Raw genomic sequence first — 18691 nt, 5'->3', positions numbered from 1 at the left:
CCTCCTTTGGCGTACTTGCATCTTGAATATGCACAATCATAGAGTCTGAAATGTTGATAGACAACCAGTACATAACTCTCCTGGCTCTCTCATGCCATGCTTTAAATGCCTGCATTTGCTGTTGATTGGGAACATCAGGAAGAACTGGTTCTTCTTCATTTCCTACAACAAATTCCCAATATCCTTTTCCCATAAGGAAATTCGTCATTCTAAACTTCCATGCTTGGAAGTTGTTCTTGTCAAGATTTTCAGTTACAATCTGTGAAAGAGAATCAGACTCCATTACAGAATACTGTAAAAAAATCTGTCACTGCAAAAAAACACAGCTTCACCCTCACAAGGGCAAATCTGCAAAACTGGTGAAAGTGGTATTTGACCACACAGTCACTTCCTAGTGACGATTTTGCATAAACAGGAAACAAGGATGATTCTGTAACTCCCAACGTCTCTGCACACAAGCATACGATGCAATTTCTGTGGTAACTTTTCACGGACCTGTAGAACAATGGTCGCACAACATAAAACTGGGCCTTTTCCTGAGTGTGTACAGGAAACTTCCGCCTCCAAAACAGGCCCCAAAATGGCCTCAAATCAAAACAACAGGGTCATCAAGGGCTAAAGCCCTTGCCCGCAGCATATACTGCCCTCTTGCTTCACCGCGAAGGGCGTCTCAACCTGAGACAATGCACTCTTGCACTTTTCGGCTGTGCTACCTGCAGAGACTTGCTCCCAAAAGAGAAGAATGAAAGCAACACTGGTCCTCTTACCAGAACACCGCGAACTTGGCTTGCTTTCTTGACCTCCTTACCACCAACAAGGCTCTAATACCATGTCAAGATTGTGGGAGAGAAGGAAGGAGTCTCACTTGTAGCTTTCTTGCTTGCAGAATGGGGGAATACACACAAAGGTGGAGGCTGAAAACAGTTTTTCTCTTCTTAGTTGTGTAAGCCAAAAAGAACTCTCATACAAAGAAATAGAAGAACCCTATATATGGGTCTCAAACCAAACTCAACTAACTAAGGTGGCATACTAACTGAGCCACAAACTAGAGTAGATAAGGATAGCTGTCATCTAGCTATTATTCATGGGTAGTGTACCAACCGCATCTGCCAACTGATAAGGCGCTGACATAAATGCACGACGGTCACCCTGGCATATCACGAGTAGAGCTCGATATCTCAACACTCCCCCTCGAGCTCAATCCCAATTCCTGCACACCAAGCAGGTCTTTGAACTTGCGCAGCTTCTCTGCGCCCAATGCCTTCGTGAATATGTCAGCTACCTAATCCTCTGTGCTGACATAAACTATATCAATAAGACCTAGTAAAACTCTCTCACGCACATAGTGATAATGCACCTCAATGTGCTTTATTCTAGCATGATAGACTGGGTTATTTGCCAAGTGTATACTACTCATGTATTCACAATAAATGACAACTGGCCCATCTGTAGGCTAATGCATATCATAAAGTAGCTTATGTAACCAAGCTACCTCACATGCAGCCATTGTTGCACCCTTGCACTCAGCCTCTATGCTCGACAAGGCAACTGTAGGTTGTTTCTTGCTGCTCCAAGTGACTGCAGGACTCCCAAAAGAGAACACATATCCATTGGTAGATCATCTATCAGAAATACTACCAGCCCAATCAGCATCAGTGTATCCATGCAACTGTATCCGAACCCCAGTCTCATAAAATAGTCCATACTGCAATGTGGACTTCACATATCTGAGTATGCGTCTAGCCACATCCAAATGTGGTTTCCTTGGAGCCTGCATAAACTGACTTACCAATCCAACAGCATAGCTCAAATCTGGCCTGGTAATAGTCATATAAATCAAACTTCTTACTATGCGTCTGTACATAGTAGGGTCTTCGAGAAGCTCACCTGCATCTGCGCTCAACTTCACATTCTGCTCCAAAGGAACTAAAATAGGCTTACAGCTTGTCATCCCATATTTGGACAGCATGTCCAATCCATACTGCCTCTACAAGAGCCATATCCCACTTGGTGATCTAATCACCTCAATACCCAAGAAATAACGTAGCTCTCCCAAATCCTTCATCTCAAACTTTTGCTTCAATAGCATTTTCACATGAAGGATATCTTCATCACCGCCACCTGTCCTAATGAAATCATCAACATAAATGACAAGTAGCATAATACATTTCTCTGTTTTTCTCACATAAAGTGAAAAATTTGCCTTGGAAATCTGAAAGCCAATAGTGACAATATACTGTCCTATCTTGTCAGACCATGCTCTAGGTGCTTGCTTCAAGCCATACAAGGCTTTCTTCAACTTGCAAACAAACTCAGGATGAACAGCATGCACATAACCTGGTGGCTGCTCCATATAGACCTCTTCTTGCAAATCACCATGCAAGAAGGTATTCTTTACATCCATCTGATGTAAAGACCATTCCTTTGATGCAGCCATAGCAATGACTACTCTTATGGTTGCCATCCTTGCAACTGGGCTGAATGTTTCTTCATAATCAATGCCATATATTTGTGCATACCCCTTGACTACTAATCTTGCCTTGTATGTGTTCACAGAACCATCTGCATTGTGCTTCACCTTATAAACCCACTTACAGCCAATTGCATTCTTACCTTTCGGTAAAGGTACCAACTCCCATGTAGCATTTGCTTCCAAGGCATCCATTTCTTCATCCATGGCTTTCTCCCATTTTTCTTTTCCCATGGCTTGCTCAAAAGAAGTGGGTTCTGGTTCCTGTATCACTTTGACCATATAGGCATAGTGAATGGCTGTAAATCCATCATATTTCAGCCTATCCACAAGATACCTAGCTCTGGTAGACCTGCACAAAGTAGGTTCACTCCCAGGTGCTCTCAAAACATCCCTGGTCCTCCTTACTCCAGGTGTAACAATAGAAGGAATACCCAACTCATCATCAATGCTCTGTTCTAAGCCACTAGATTCACCATCCACATAAGAGTGACCTGCATTCACATCAAACATGGGCTGATCTACCTTCTCTTTTCCTTTTCGTGATACCTGAATACCACTATCTACATTGCTTTGAGAAGATTCTCCTGATCTCAATATGTCTGTCCATGGCAAAGAATGTGAACCACTGCTAGAGGACGCTCCAGGTCCACTAATATTTTGTGACTGCTGCTGTGAATTCTGTGCAGTATAACTATTTTGTGCATCTACATCATCAATCACATTTACTGGTTTATACCAGCTACTCATCTCATAAAAAACAACATCTCTGCTCACTGTAAACTTACGAGTAGAAGGGTTATAAGAGAGTAACCAATAAAGATACACTTGTCAGCTTTTGGATCCAACTTGGATCTCAACTCATTTGGCACATGAACATAGGCAATGCAACCAAAAATTTTCAAATGAGAAATATCTGGTTTCCTACCAGTATACCTCTCCTCTGGAGTCATCCCATGTATTGCTACAGTGGGAGTCCTATTCATTATGTAGACTGCTGTAGCAACTGCCTCAGCCCAATAAAAATGTGGCAGGTCTTTTTCATTGAGCATGGCATGAGATACCTCTCCAATATGCCTGTTTTTTTTTCTACAATTCCATTTTGTTGTGGGGTATGACTGCATGAATATTGCTACTTTATGCCATGCTCCTGTAGGAACCTTGCAAACTCATTTGAGAGGTACTCTCCCCCTCCATCTGACCTTAGGCATTTTATTTGCAGTCATGTTTCTTTTTCAACCATAGCTTTAAGAGTTTTGAAATGCCCAAAAACTTCACTTTTCTTTTTCATAAAATACACCCAAATTTTTCTGCTATAGTCATCAATAAAAGTGACAAAATAATGACAGCCTCCAAGAGATGCAGCTTTAGTAGTCCACACATTAGAGTGGATTAATTCCAATGGCTTCTTACACTCTTGAACATGTCTAGGAAATGGTTTCCTTGCCTGTTTTCCAAACTGACAGGCTTCACATAACTTATGCATTTCTGCAACCTTGAATTTAGGCAATCCTGCAACAATATTTTGGGCCTGCATTGATTTAAGTCGTCGTACATTAACATGAGCAATGCGTTTATGCCAGATATCAATATCTGCAACTACACCGGTCCCATGTGCAAACATTGTGCACTCAATTCAGGCATGTCTGTATCCAATGTAAACATTCTGCCCTTCTTCTTTCCTTTTGCTATCAAGCGACCTTTATTTTTCATATCCTCAACAAAGCATCCATGAGGATTAAATCTGACCTGCAAGCCCTACTCAACCATTTGACTAACAGAAACCAGATTCTTGGTGATATTCGGGACATGAAATACATCTGACAGGTATTTCTTTTTCCCATCCTGCATAGACAAAGGAATTTTTCCAATTTGCACAATAGGATGTGCAGTATCATCACCAGTCTCCACAAATCCTGGTTTTTCCATTTTTCTTGCATCCTCCATCCATTCTGCATGACCTGTCATGTGGTTTGATGCACCTGAGTCAACATACCATACATCATTGCTTTCTTTGCACTTGTCACAGAATTTTTTATGTGCTACACCATAAACAAATGCTCATTTTTTTCATCACCCTATCTACTAGAAGATGCATAATTCCCTTGTTGCATTTGTTTCTTCTTCTTTCCGTAAATCCTGGACTCGACCCCTTACTTTACCATCAAACACAAGTTCAAACTCTAAGCATTCTCTCTATCCAAATCCCAACATACCCAAATTTTCAGCCATTACCAATAATGTTTCCAAAGCAAAGCCTATAGTTTTCTACAAGTGTCAACAACCTGGAAAGTTAGCAGTGAATTGTCAATCTGAGAAGCAAGCTATTCAAATCAATTATTTGGGAGGACAAAGAACATGAAGATATGCCAAACTTCAGTGAAGATGATGATGATATCGGTAATGCTTCAGATATTTTACTAGGTATGCCAAATCCTTATTCATTATTAATGATGAAATGTTTTGTACATGGTCAAGAAAAGATTATTTTGCATGATGATGGAAGCACACATGATTTTATTTTCGCTAAGTTGGTAAAAGAATTGAATTTACCTATTGTTCCAACTCATTATTGCATAAAGGTTGCATTCTTAGGCACTAGATACAATGGTACACAAAAAGTTCATATCATTGACTTAGAAATTAAAATTGGTGATTATGTGGAGCATAGAAATTTCTTGGTTGTACCTTTGCAAGCTAGTGATATTATTTTAAGAATGCCTTGGTGTCACAAATATAATCCCGATATAGATTATTCCACACATTCCATGAAAATTTATTCTAACGGAAAACAAATCACATTACATGGAACGCACACCTTTGATAAATTTCCATTGCTTAGTCACACACAGGCTAAACATGCATTGAGAAAATGTAGTAAATCATACTTAGTATGGGTGAATGAAATTGAAGCTAATGAAAATCAGATGCATCCTAGGCATACACAATTTCTTTCACAATTTAAAGATTTTTTTGCTACTGATTTACCACCTGGTTTATCACCTACATGTCCTGAAGATCATAAAATAGACTTAATCCCAAGTTCTCAACCACCATGTAAAGCACCTTATAGACACAATCAGATTGAACATAAAGAAATACAAGCACAAGTTGAAGTCGAGGACTCATTAGGTTCAGTAGTTCTCCTTTTGGTGCACCTGCCCTATTAGTTAAGAAGAAAAATAATACCTATAGGATGTGCATTGACTATCGTGCCCTAAATAAAATCATTGTTAAGAATAGATATCCAATCCCTAAGGTAGACGACGTCATGGATAAACTATAAGGAGCCACTATTTTTAGTAAGATAGATCTCCAATCTAGATATCATCAAGTACATGCTACTATTTTTGTTGAAGTTAAAGATATGATTGTGAAAGCCAAGCAATCATACACTAAACAAGCTGATAAGAAAAGAAAAGCCATGAGTTTCAATGTTGATGATTATGTTTGGTTACTTTTTGAAAAGAGAAGATTGCAAAGTGTTTAGAAACACCGTGTTGTTAAATTAGCACCTAGATTTTATGGACCTTTTAAAATAATTCACAAGATCAATGACAATGCATTTAAATTAGAACTACCCCAACACTGAAAAATCCATAATACTTTTCATATCAGTTTGTTATGATCTTTTAGAGGCGAATTACCTGTCCACCTTATCTATGAAAACCCTCCTTCATTAGAAGAAGAAATTGAAATAATTGAATTAGAAACTATTCTAGATACTGACTTTATGACCACTAGAACATGCCGTAGATATTCTAGATATTTGGTTAAGTTTAAAAATCATCCCATTGAAGAGGCCCAATGGATGCACACCCGCGACCTAAGTGCTTATCCCTAACTGCTCGCTCCACATTGAGCTAATAGCAGTTGAGGACAATTGCTATTCTACCCCGGGGGTATGATGCCAAGAGGCATATTCCACGGTGGATTCCATAATGTTTTTCGGTGGATTTCGTAAAACTATTTATTTGCCATACGATGGATTCCGTGAGATTTTTTGATGGATTCAGTAAAACTATATTTCTTTACCAGGGCTCGTACACAAGGTGGATTCCCTGTGCGAGAAGTTGACGGGGACACCTGTCCTTTTCAGGTGTCAGATTAATAATGTGCACGTGGGTGATTCCACACTAGGTGATTCTGCAATATACATATTTAAACTAATGGATGTTTATGAGTTTAGAATGCACTCGTATTAAATTAAGGTTAGGACAGAGTTCTAATCTATTTAGTTATTTTGTAGCTAAAGATTGCTAGGTATTCACTTTTGTGGGTTTTATCTTATTAATTTTTAACAATTGTGAATGCTTCAGTTGATGTGTAGAGTAGGTAGCGCTGGTGTTGGGAATTAATGAGCGATGGTGTGTATTTTGATTGCCTAGAAGAATTATTGTTTTTTATGAATGTGCTCCTTAACATTAAAGACGTGGCACCAATATTTATCTAGGTATGCTTATTTATTAAAGCACTTGATAAACATTTATTATTTTTTATGTGCATAGACGCTTGGTTTAAATATTCCATTATTGGACATTATATTTGGGCACAGCTTGACTTTTTGGATGCCCAAACAATTTATTTGTTATTTGGGAAAAAGCAAACACAAAAGCTAAAAGCATGCTACTTGTAAATTAGGCCATTTTTTAGCTTGGAGATTATTAAATTTATAAATACATGCCTTGTGGAGCGCTCACACAAGGCATGGGGGGAGATTCTACCCAATTTGTCTTTTTGTCTCATATTGTGCAAACCTCTCTTCTTGCTTTATGAGCTTTTGTAGAGTTTTTTGTTCTTGGGGACCTTCCGATGTTCACTACATGTGCACACAACATCTGATTTGTGCACTAATGGTATCAGAGCAAAGCCTCATCAAGGACTTCCAATCGCTTACCATCTCATGTGAAGGCAAAGATGCTAGAACAAATGGGCTCTACGGGCTATTCGCGATGAACCATCAATACCAGCATGTTCGTGGTAGTGAAGAACCCCTTGCTGTGTTGTCTAATTGCGAAGGACCACTTCTTAAGCTCCTTTGACAAGTCGTTTTCTTCTCAGAGAAATAGACAAGAAAATTTCATTAAGTTTGAGCTTCTAAGCTTCCAAAGCTTAAGAAATAACTTAAGCTTCCTTTCTATGTTTTCTCTTTATCTTCTTCGTGTATTGGAAGAACAAATTGTGTTCCACTTGGATGTTATAATAGTCCTCCCAACTCAAGAGTAATATCCTTATGCCATCTTGCAACATGGCCTAGAAGGTCTCTTGTCTTACCCAACTTCGAAATGGTGTATTTTCATATGCTCAAATCAAAGTTATGTCATTTAATACCAATTCATCAAACTTACGATACACATAATATAGATAAACAAGAATAGCCTGTGTTCAGACATGCCCATCAATGTTTGAATTTTCTTATCAGAACTCTTCATGGCCTTCAATATCCTTATGCAATTTTTCTTATTTAGGTTTGAGAATGCGAATGTGTATACTCTATCCTCATTCAATATATCCCCCCTCCCTGTTTTGGAGCCCCACTCTAAGCACGAGATAGTTTTGCATTTAAAAAAACATTGTTTCTTTAGACAAATGTAGTTTGAGTACATATCAATGGAAAGTACAAAGACGTATCCTTATGTCAAGATTGTGGGAGAGAAGGAAGGAGTCTCACTTGTAGCTTTCTCACTTACACAATGGGGGAATACACACAAAGGTGGAGGCTGAAAATAGTTTTCCTCTTGTTAGTTGTGTAAACCGAAAAGAACTCTCATACAAAGAAATAGAAGAACCCTATATATGGGTCTCAAACCAAACTCAACTAACTAAGGTGGCATACTAACTGAGCCATGAACTAGAGTAGATAAGGATAGTTGTCATCTAGCTATTATTCATAGGCGGTGTACCAACCGCATCTACAGCTAACAAGTCGGTGACATAAATGCACAACGGTCACCCTGGCATATCACGAGTGGAGCTCGATATCTCAACACTCCCCCTCGAGCTCAATCCTAATTCCTGCACACCAACCAGGTCTCTGAACTTGCGCAGCTTCACTGCGCCCAATGCCTTTGTAAATATGTCAACTACCTGATCCTCTATGCTGACATAAACTAGATCAATAAGACCTAGTAAAACCCTCTCCCATACATAGTGATAATGCACCTCAATGTGCTTTGTTCTAGCATGATAGACTTGGTTATTTGCCAAGTGTATACTACTCATGTTGTCACAATAAATGACAACTGGCCCATCTGTAGGCTGATGCATATCATAACGTAGCTTATGCAACCAAGCTACCTCACATGCAGCCATTGTTGCGCCCCTGTACTCAGCCTCTGTGCTCGACAAGGCAACTGTAGGCTGTTTCTTGCTGCTCCAAGTGACTGCAGCACTCCCAAAAGAGAACACATATCCACTGGTAGATCGTCTATCAGAAATACTACCAGCCCAATCAACATCAGTGTATCCATGCAACTATATTTGAACCCCAGTCTCATAAAGTAGTCCATACTGCAATGTGGACTTCACATACCTGAGTATGCGTCTAGCCGCATCTAAATATGGTTTCCTTGGAGCCTGCATAAAGTGACTTACCAATCCAACAGATAGCTCAAATTTGGCCTGGTAATAGTCATATAAATCAAACGTTCTACTATGCGTCTGTACATAGTAGGGGCTTCCAGGAGCTCACCTGCATCTGCGCTCAGCTTCGCATTCTGCTCCAAAGGAATTGAAATAGGCTTACAACCTGTCATCCCATATTTGGACAACATGTTCAATCCATATTTCCTCTACAAGAGCCGTATCCCACTTGGTGATCTAATCACCTCAATGCCCAAGAAATAACTCAGCTCTCCCAAATCCTTCATCTCAAACTTCTGCTTCAATAGCATTTTCACATGAAGGATATCTTCATCACTGTCACCTGTCATAATCAAATCATCAACATAAATGACAAGTAGCATAATACCTTTCTCTGTTTTTCTCACATAAAGTGAGAAATCTGTCTTGGAAATTTGAAAGCCAATAGTGACAAGATATTGTCCTATCTTGTCAGACCATGCTGTAGGTGCTTGCTTCAAGACATACAAGGCTTTCTTCAACCTGCAAACAAAATCAGGATGAACAGCATGCACATAACCTGGTGGCTGCTCCATATAGACCTCTTCTTGCAAATCACCATGCAAGAAGACACTCTTTACATCCATCTGATGTAAAGACCATCCCTTTGATGTAGCCATAGCAATGACAACTCTTACTGTTGCCATCCTTGCAACCGGACTGAATGTTTCTTCATAATCAATGCCATATGTTTGTGCATACCCCTTGACTAGTAATCTTGCCTTGTATCTATTCACAGAACCATATGCATTGTGTTTCACCTTATAAACCCACTTACAACCAATTGCATTCTTATCTTTAGGAAAAGGTACCAATTCCCATGTAGCATTTGCTTCCAAGGCATCCATTTCTTCATCCATGGCTTTCTCCCATTTTTCTTTTCCCATGGCTTTATCAAAAGAAGTGGGTTCTGGTTCCTGTATCACTTTGACCATATAGGCATAGTGAATGACTATAAATCCATCATATTTCAGCCTATCCACAAGATACCTAGCTCTAGTAGACCTATGCAAACTAGGTTCACTCCCAGGTGCTCTCAAAACATCCCTGGTCTTCCTTACTCCATGTGTAACAATAGAAGGAATACCCAACTCATCATCAATCCTCTGTTCTGAGCCACTAGATTCACCATCCACATAAGAATGACCTGCATTCAAATCAAACATGGGCTGATCTACCTTCTATTTTCCTTTTCGTGATACCTGCTTACCACTATTTGCATTGCTTTGAGAAGATTCTCCTGATCTCAATCTGCTTGTCCATGGAGAAGAATGTGAACCACTGCTAGAGGACGCTCTAGGTCCACTAATATCTTGTGACTGCTGCTGTGAATTTTTCGCAGCATTACCATTTTGTGCATCTACATTATCAATCACATTTACTGGTTTATACTAGCTACTCATCTCATCAAAAACAACATCTTTGCTCACTGTAAACTTACGAGTAGAAGGGTTATAGCATCTATACCCTTTTTGCTGCAGAGAGTAACCAATAAAGATTCACTTCTCAGCTTTTGGATCCAACTTGGATCTCAACTCATCTGGCACATGAACATAGGCAATGCAACCAAAAATTTTCAAATGAGAAATATCTGTTTTCCTACCAATATACCTCTCCTTTGGAGTCATGCCATGTATTGCTGCAGTGGGAGTCCTGTTCATTATGTAGACTGTTGTAGTAACTGCCTCAGCCCAGTAAAAATCTGGCAGGTCTTTTTCATTGAGCATGGCACGAGATACCTCTCCAATATGCCTGTTTTTTCTTTCTGCAATTCCATTTTGCTGTGGGGTATGACTACATGAACATTGCTGCTTTATACCATGCTCCTGCAAGAACCTTGCAAACTCATTTGAGAGGTACTCTCCCCCTCCATCTGACCTTAGGCATTTTATTTGCAGGCATGTTTCTTTTTCAACCATAGCTTTAAGAGTTTTGAAATGCCCAAAAACTTCACTTTTCTTTTTCATAAAATACACCCAAACTTTTCTGGTATAGTCATCAATAAAAGTGACAAAATAATGATAGCCTCCAATAGATGCAGCTTTAGTAGTCCACACATCAGAGTGGATTAATTCCAATGGCTTCTTACTCTCTTGAATATGTCTAGGAAATGGTTTCCTTGCATGTTTCCCAAATTGACAGGTTTCACATAGCTTATGCATTTCTGCAACCTTGAATTTAGGCAATCCTACAACAATATTTTGGGCTTGCATTGATTTAAGTCGTTGTACATTAACATGACCAATGTGTTTATGCTAGATATCAATATCTGCAACTACACCGATCCCATGTGCAAACATTGTTGCACTCAATTCAGGCATGTCTACATCCAACGTAAACATTTTGCCCTTCTTCTTTCCTTTTGCTATCAAGCGACCTTTATTTTTCATATCCTCAACAAAGCATCCATAAGAATTAAATCTGACCTGCAAGCCCTGCTCAACCATTTGACCAACAGAAACCAAGTTCTTGGTGATATTCGGGACATGAAATACATCCGACATGTATTTCTTTTTCCCATCCTGCATAGACAAATGAATTTTTCCAATCTGCACAATAGGATGTGCAGTATCATCACCAGTCTCCACAAATCTTGGTTTTTCCATTTTCCTTGCATCCTGCATCCATTCTGCATGGCCTGTCATGTGGTTTGATGCACCTGAGTCAACATACCACACATCGTTGCTTTCTTCTGCACTTGTCACAGAATTTGTCATGTGCTGCACCATAAACAAATGCTCATTTCTGTCATCACCCTGTCTACTAGAAGATGCAGAATTCCCTTGTTGCAATTTTCCATTCATGATGTCATTCTACTTTTTATAGCAGTCTTTAGCCATATGACCCATTTTACCACAGTTTTAGCATTCAACATTGTTGTTTGCATTTTGCCCTCTTTGCCATCCACCAAGACCTCTTTGGCTCCCCCTGCCTTTAGAGTTACCACGTCCTCCTCCATAGGACTGGTTTTCTTGAGTTTGCTGCATATTTTGATTTCTACCATGGCCTCCAGATCGGCCTCCTCTGCCTCTACCTCTACCTCTTCCAGCATTTGAGTAGAAGACAGCTTCTTTTGAAGTTCTTCCTAAAGAAGATGCACCACCATTTCTCGGCTCCTCAGAAATTAGAAGAGCAATCAACTCCTCAAAATCAGGAAATCTTTCACGGACGGAAATCGATGTTCGGAACTGTGCATAATCCTTTCTTAGACCATTCAAGGTTATAGAAACTAAATCATCATCTTCCACTGGCGACCCAATGGAAGCAAGTACATCTGCAATCTTCTTCACCTTCATGTGGTAGTCATTGATGCTCATATTTTCTCTTTGCACATTGTGCAACTCTTGCTTGAGCTGCATTTTCCTGGCTTGCGTATTTGTGCTATACATTTTTGACAAAGTATCCCATGCCTCCTTTGGCGTACTTGCATCCTGAATATGCACAATCATAGAGTCTGAAATGTTGATAGACAGCCAATACATAACTTTCCTGGCTCTCTCATGCCATCCTTTAAATGCCTGCATTTGTTGTTGATTGGGAACATCAGGAAGAACTGGTTCTTCTTCATTTCCTGCAACGAATTCCCAATATCCTTTTCCCATAAGGAAATTCATCATTCTAAACTTTCATGCTTGGAAGTTGTTCTTGTCAAGCTTTTCAGTGACAATCTGTGAAAGAGAATTAGACGCCATTACAGAACACTGCAAAAAATTCTGTCACTGCAAAAAACACAGCTTCAGCCTCACAAGGGCAAATCTGCAAAACTGATGAATGTGGTATTTGACCACACACTCACTTCCTAGTGACGATTTTGCATCAACAGGCAACAAGGATGATTCTGTAACTCCCAATGTCTCTGGGCACAGGCATACGATACAATTTCTGCAGTAACTTTTCACCGACCTATAGAACAGTGGTCGCACAACAAAAAACAGGGCCTTTTCCTGAGTGCGTGCGGAAAACTTCCGCCTCCAAAACAGGCACCGAAATGGCCTCGAATCAAAAAAAGAGGGCAACCAAAGGCTAAAGCCCTTACCCTCAGCATATACTGCTCTCTTGCTACACGGCGAAGGGTCTCTCAATTTGAGACAATGCACTCTTGCACTTTTCGGCTATGCTACCTGCAGAGGCTTGCTCCCAAACTCAAAAAATGAAAGCAACACTAGTCCTCTTACCAGAACACTACGAACTTGGTTTGCTTTCTTGAGCTCCTTACCACGAACCAGGATCTGATACCATGTCAAGATTGTGGGAGAGAAGGAAGGAGTCTCACTTATAGCTTTCTCACTTACACAATGGGGGAATATACACAAAGGTGGAGGCTGAAAACAGTTTTCCTCTTCTTAGTTGTGTAAGCCAAATAGAACTCAAGTACAAAGAAATAGAAGAACCCTATATATGGGTCTCAAACCAAACTCAACTAACTAAGGTGGCATACTAACTGAGCCACGAACTAGAGTAGATAAGGATAGTTGTCATCTAGCTATTATTCATGGGCAGTATACCAACCGCATCTCTAGCTAACAAGTCGGTGACATAAATGCACAATGGTCACCCTGGCATATCACGAGTGGAGCTCGATATCTCAACACCTTACTGATACCACTTCTCTCCGAGACTGGGGTCTACAACTCTTAGCAAACATTGAGTTTTTTTAATGAGTTTTTCATTAACACTATAGTATGCCTCACCCCACTTCGTTCTAAACTCAGAGTCGGAGAGTTATGTCTGCTTCTATTTGATTGGTGGCACCGCCATATCATACTCGTCCTACACTTTGGTAATTAAGGATAACATTATTGCATTGGAAAAAAATGCATTAGAAAAAACATTGTTAAGTTAGCTTGAAGAACTACCTACCTTCCATATGATGTGGGAAAGTGCAATCAATGGTGCCTTGTACCATGTAGAAATAGGTGCTAGATTTCTATGTGCTTTTATCCATGCCTTTGCATTATTAGTTAACTTGTCAAAAATAGTTGTATGGTCAACCTACCTAGCATCCTTGCTTTGCAAACAAGGTATGGATATGAGATATGGACAACCTCCTTCTATGCCAGCCTATGTATGTTCTATATCAAGGTCTCATGCATATTTCATTATCCACGTGACCCTTATCACATAAAGGCAATCCAAGCATATGAGAAAATGGTCCAATTTCATTCTTAAAGTAGTTAATAATTAATGAATTATCAATTAATGTTTAAAAAATAATTTCTAATTAATAACTAATTAATTAATATTGAAATTAATAACTACTAATTAATTTAAGATTCATTAGTAATATGTAAAATTAAATATTTAGTTATATTAATTAACTAATCAATTAATTGGTAATATATAATTTTTTTATAATTAACCAATGAACTTATAATTAGAAACCAATTAAATAATTAAATACTTAAATAATTATTAGTTTCTTATTATTAGTTACTTCTTAAATTTTAATTATTAGTTTGTATTTATTAGTTACTACTTAGAAGCTAGTTATCCATGTGGTATCTTTTTTGACACCTCTAGCTTCAAATTTCAAAACACTAAAGGATCGATAGGCCATGCTTTCATAGTTTGTATATGTATTGAAAATCAAAATCAAATGAGCTTTTACCCTTTTATTCCACATGAGATTTCTGTTCTCGTTGAGCTCATCTTAGGACACCTACATTATCTTTTATTAGATATGCCGCCCTAGCCAAACTCCCCACCTGACAATGTCTTCTACCTAGATCAACACGTGAGCGCGCCTTAAGACTAGAAGTAGGGGTCGAGCCCTATCTCCACCTCACAGAGTAAGTAAAATGACATTAAAAGTAGTGGTATTTCACTTGCGCCAAAGGCTCCTACCTATTTCCCTTTATTCTTCCAAGCTCGTTTTCATGGCGATGGTTTCACTAGATAGTAAACAGGGACAATGGGAATCTCATTAATCCATTCATGCACATCACTAATTAGATGACGAGGCATTTGGCTACCTTAAGAGATGATCACCATTCACTCCTCCAAATTTTCATGAGCTACCAGGGGTGCACCAAACAATGTGAGATGTGGTGTGCTTTATCAGCCCCGCTGCCCTGCTGGACCTTATCTCCGAGTGATCCAATTTCACGGTGGGCGGGCTGTTAAAAGAAAAGGAGATCTCTTCTCGAGGCCCATGCCGGTGTCTCCGGATTTGGTTACATTTTTGTCCACCACTGCCATGTCCTAGTTTGAGAGAATTAGTCCAATTCCCTTTCAATGAGCAACACACATTGCACCCTTGGCATAGGATTGCCCCATCTCTTTCGATCCACTAACCCATGTTGAATTGATGTTCACATGGAACCTTTCTCCACTTTGGTCTTCAAAGTTCTCATTTGAATATTTACTACTACCACCAAGATCTGTACTGGGGGTTCTTTCACTCGATTTCATGCTTAGAGCTGCGCCATGATCTCCAAGCCCTCCTGCTCTCGTCGAGGCCTCGTACTCAACCCGGTGATCAGGTATAGGTCTCATGCTTCAGTACCATCCATTTTCAAGGCTAGTTGATTCGACAAGTGAGTTGTTACACATTCCTTAGCGGATTTCGACTTCCATGACCACCGTGTGTCTTGCAATCAATCAACACCCTTTATGGGATCTACATTAGCGCGTAATTTAGCACTGTAACCCAGCTTTTGATTCATCCCACATCACCCATTTCTCTTACAAAGGATAGCCCACTTGGAACTTGCATTCCATGCCGAGGTTCAACAAAGCAACCTTGGCCACTTACCTATTTAAAGTTTGAGAATAAGTCGAGGGTGTTTCACTCCTGATGCCTCTAATCATTCGCTTTACCTGATAAAACTACGAGGAGCTCTAACTATCCTAAGGGAAACTTTGGAGGGAACCAACTACTAGATGGTTCGATTAGTCTTTTGCACCTATACCCAAGTGTGACAAATGATTTCATTAGGAAAAAAATAAACTCACAAATGGGCCCTTAAAAATAATATAGTTTAAGATGTGGGCCTTTTGGATTGTCCAATAGGAAGGCTAGATGTTGACATCCATGGAGGGTGAATCTTCTCTCTCCAAATCTTGGGTTTTTAATTAAAAAAGGGGTAGTGGGGGATTTAAAAAAAGGGAGAATGAATAGTACACAAAATTTGAGTTTCTCTCACCTTGTATTTCTCCCCTTTTTTTGGAGAGTTTTACTTCTTTCTTTCCCTCCTCTCTCTATGTGTTGTTTCTCTTTTATGTTGTGTTTTCAATAGAAATTGATGTTGGTTCTAATTGTTGTTTTCCTGTAGAGTTTATTTGGAGCAAGAGACAAAGGTGTTAATCTCTCTCTCTATTTGGGTTTTTTTTATTGTTTTCTTTTCAATACAACATTATGTTAGTTCTAACATTTGTTGTTGTTTTATTGTAGAGATCATTTTGGCTGATATTGCATAAGTGCTCATCTCTCTGTCCCTCTCTCTTTCTTTCTCTATGTTTTCTCTTTTCTATTGTTTTTTTAGTATATCTTAATGTAAATACTAACTCTTGCTATTGTCTTTTGCAGAGATCAATTTGGGCAAGATTGGATAGATGCTCATTTCTTTCTCTCTCCCGCATACTCATACACACTCTCTTTCTTTCTCTTTGCATTTTCTCTTTTCTACTATCTTTATAATAGGGTTTGATGCTAGTTCTAACTTAAGGATCAATTGTTGTTGCAACACTTAAAACAAGGTAGAGCAGAGATTTTGTAGCTCAATTTATGGGTAAATCTGCCATATTTTGTGGTGCCAAATTTATTAATTTAATTAGTGACTTTTATGTTTGATGGGATTGATGTTTTCTTTTGTCCATCATTTGCAATGGGTTTTCATAAGCAACGATTCAATATTATCTTGAGCAAATCAGCTTATAGGTAAATTGGCCCTATTTTGTGTTGCTTCTATTCATGTAGTTATCTAGATATTTTTTGTTAAAAGGGATTCATGATGCAAGTATTTTTTTGTACATGCAGGTATTGTACAAGGTTTAGGTGAAGCACATAATTCTCCATCGAATATTTTGATGTGGTGATTGATTCCTTTGTGCTAGATGATATGGATCTGCTAGAAGTTGATGGTTCAAAAATCCTCTACTTTATTGGTCTTGTGTGTCCATTCGGATCTCCATGCCAATTGGCAATGATGCATGAAACTCTTGTATCATATCATCCATATAACACACAATGTGTTGAGTCATAGAATATCTCAGGTGTTAATTCATCCATATAACACACAATGTGTTGTATCATATCATCCATATAACACACAATGTGTTGAGTCATAAAATGTTTAAATTTAATTCAATTTTTTTTACCTCTCCCTCTCTCTCCCCGCCGACACCATGTCAGGGGGAGAGAGAGAGAGAGGGAGTAAAAGAGGGAGAGGGGGGCATGCACCAAGTGGAGGGGTGGTGGCCGTTGAACAGCCGTCTCCCCCCCCCCCCATAACCCCCCCTCCCCACTATAAAAGGGAAGCCCCCCCCCCCCTCCTGGTAGCAAGCGCCGCCCCCCCTGCCCCGTGATTTCAGCGCCACCCCTTGGTCCACCAGCATGCCACGCCCCCCTGCTCCGCCAACACCTCTCTCAAGCTGCCAAGGCTGTTGCAACCACCACCATCATCATTTCGATGCTGTCAGGCCACCCCGTCATAAAAATTTTTAAAAAATTAAAGAAGCTTCTTGAGAAGCTTCCTTGAAGCTTTAAAAAAAAAGCTTCCTAGGGGGTGTTTCACCCGCAGACCACGGGAGGACGCAATTCGTATATGAAGGGAGTTCCCTTGCGGGAGGGAAGGACTGCCACCTTGTAGAGAATTTGAACACACCGTCCACCTGCCCGACTTATTCCTGAGTCTGAATTGCGATGGCCCCAAAGCACCGCATGAGAGGAGCACATGCGGGAGTAAGAGGAGCACATGTAGGAGTCCCCACCTGAAGCGCAAGAATTAATAACACCCCTCCTGCAGAAGTTCAGGTTCCATCAAATTCACCCTTTCGTTTTCGCATGATACGGGTGCATTAAGTATAAATTTGCATAGGGAAAGCCTAACTACATTAGTAGAACACTTCATTTTAAAAAGATCATAGGAATATTAGGAAGAGTTTTAAATTACATGACAAGGTACTTATATTCCTCGCACCATCATGATGAAAGGTTGTTGCATTCGTGAATATATGGTTCATGTGTTAAAAGATGCACTCATGCAATAATGTCCTAGTCGCATCGCGCACATAGGTTAAAAACATATTGCGATGCTCATATGCATTGGAAGGTTTGCATTGGGTAACTTACATTGGCACATGATAGAGGTTGTAGATACAATTGGTGAGACCACTCTCACAATCACTTGGGATAAATGTATTGTGCAAGCATGCATTGAAAAGAGAAGATTGCAAAGTATTTAGAAACACCCTGTTGTTAAATTAGCACCTAGATTTTATGAACCTTTTAAAATAATTTACAAGATCAATGACAATGCATTTAAATTAGAACTACCCCAACATTGGAAAATCCATAATACTTTTCATATTAGTTTGTTATGATCTTTTAGAGGCCAATTACCTATCCACCTTATCTATGAAAACCCTCCTTCGTTAGAA

General features: G+C 39.5%; 1 pseudogene; it reads right to left on the bottom strand.

The window, feature by feature from the left end:
- Positions 1 to 14400: 14400 nt before the first annotated feature.
- Positions 14401 to 16490, bottom strand: LOC148039316 (25S ribosomal RNA; annotated as a pseudogene).
- Positions 16491 to 18691: the final 2201 nt, after the last annotated feature.

The sequence above is a fragment of the Lygodium microphyllum genome, chromosome 3, assembly GCF_053477565.2.
Source record: "Lygodium microphyllum isolate KBCC chromosome 3, Lygodium_microphyllum_v1.1.10, whole genome shotgun sequence".
NCBI classification, from domain to species: Eukaryota; Viridiplantae; Streptophyta; class Polypodiopsida; order Schizaeales; family Lygodiaceae; genus Lygodium; species Lygodium microphyllum.
Note: the sequence above shows the minus strand (reverse complement) of the source record. Positions and strands in the feature narration are given on the sequence as shown.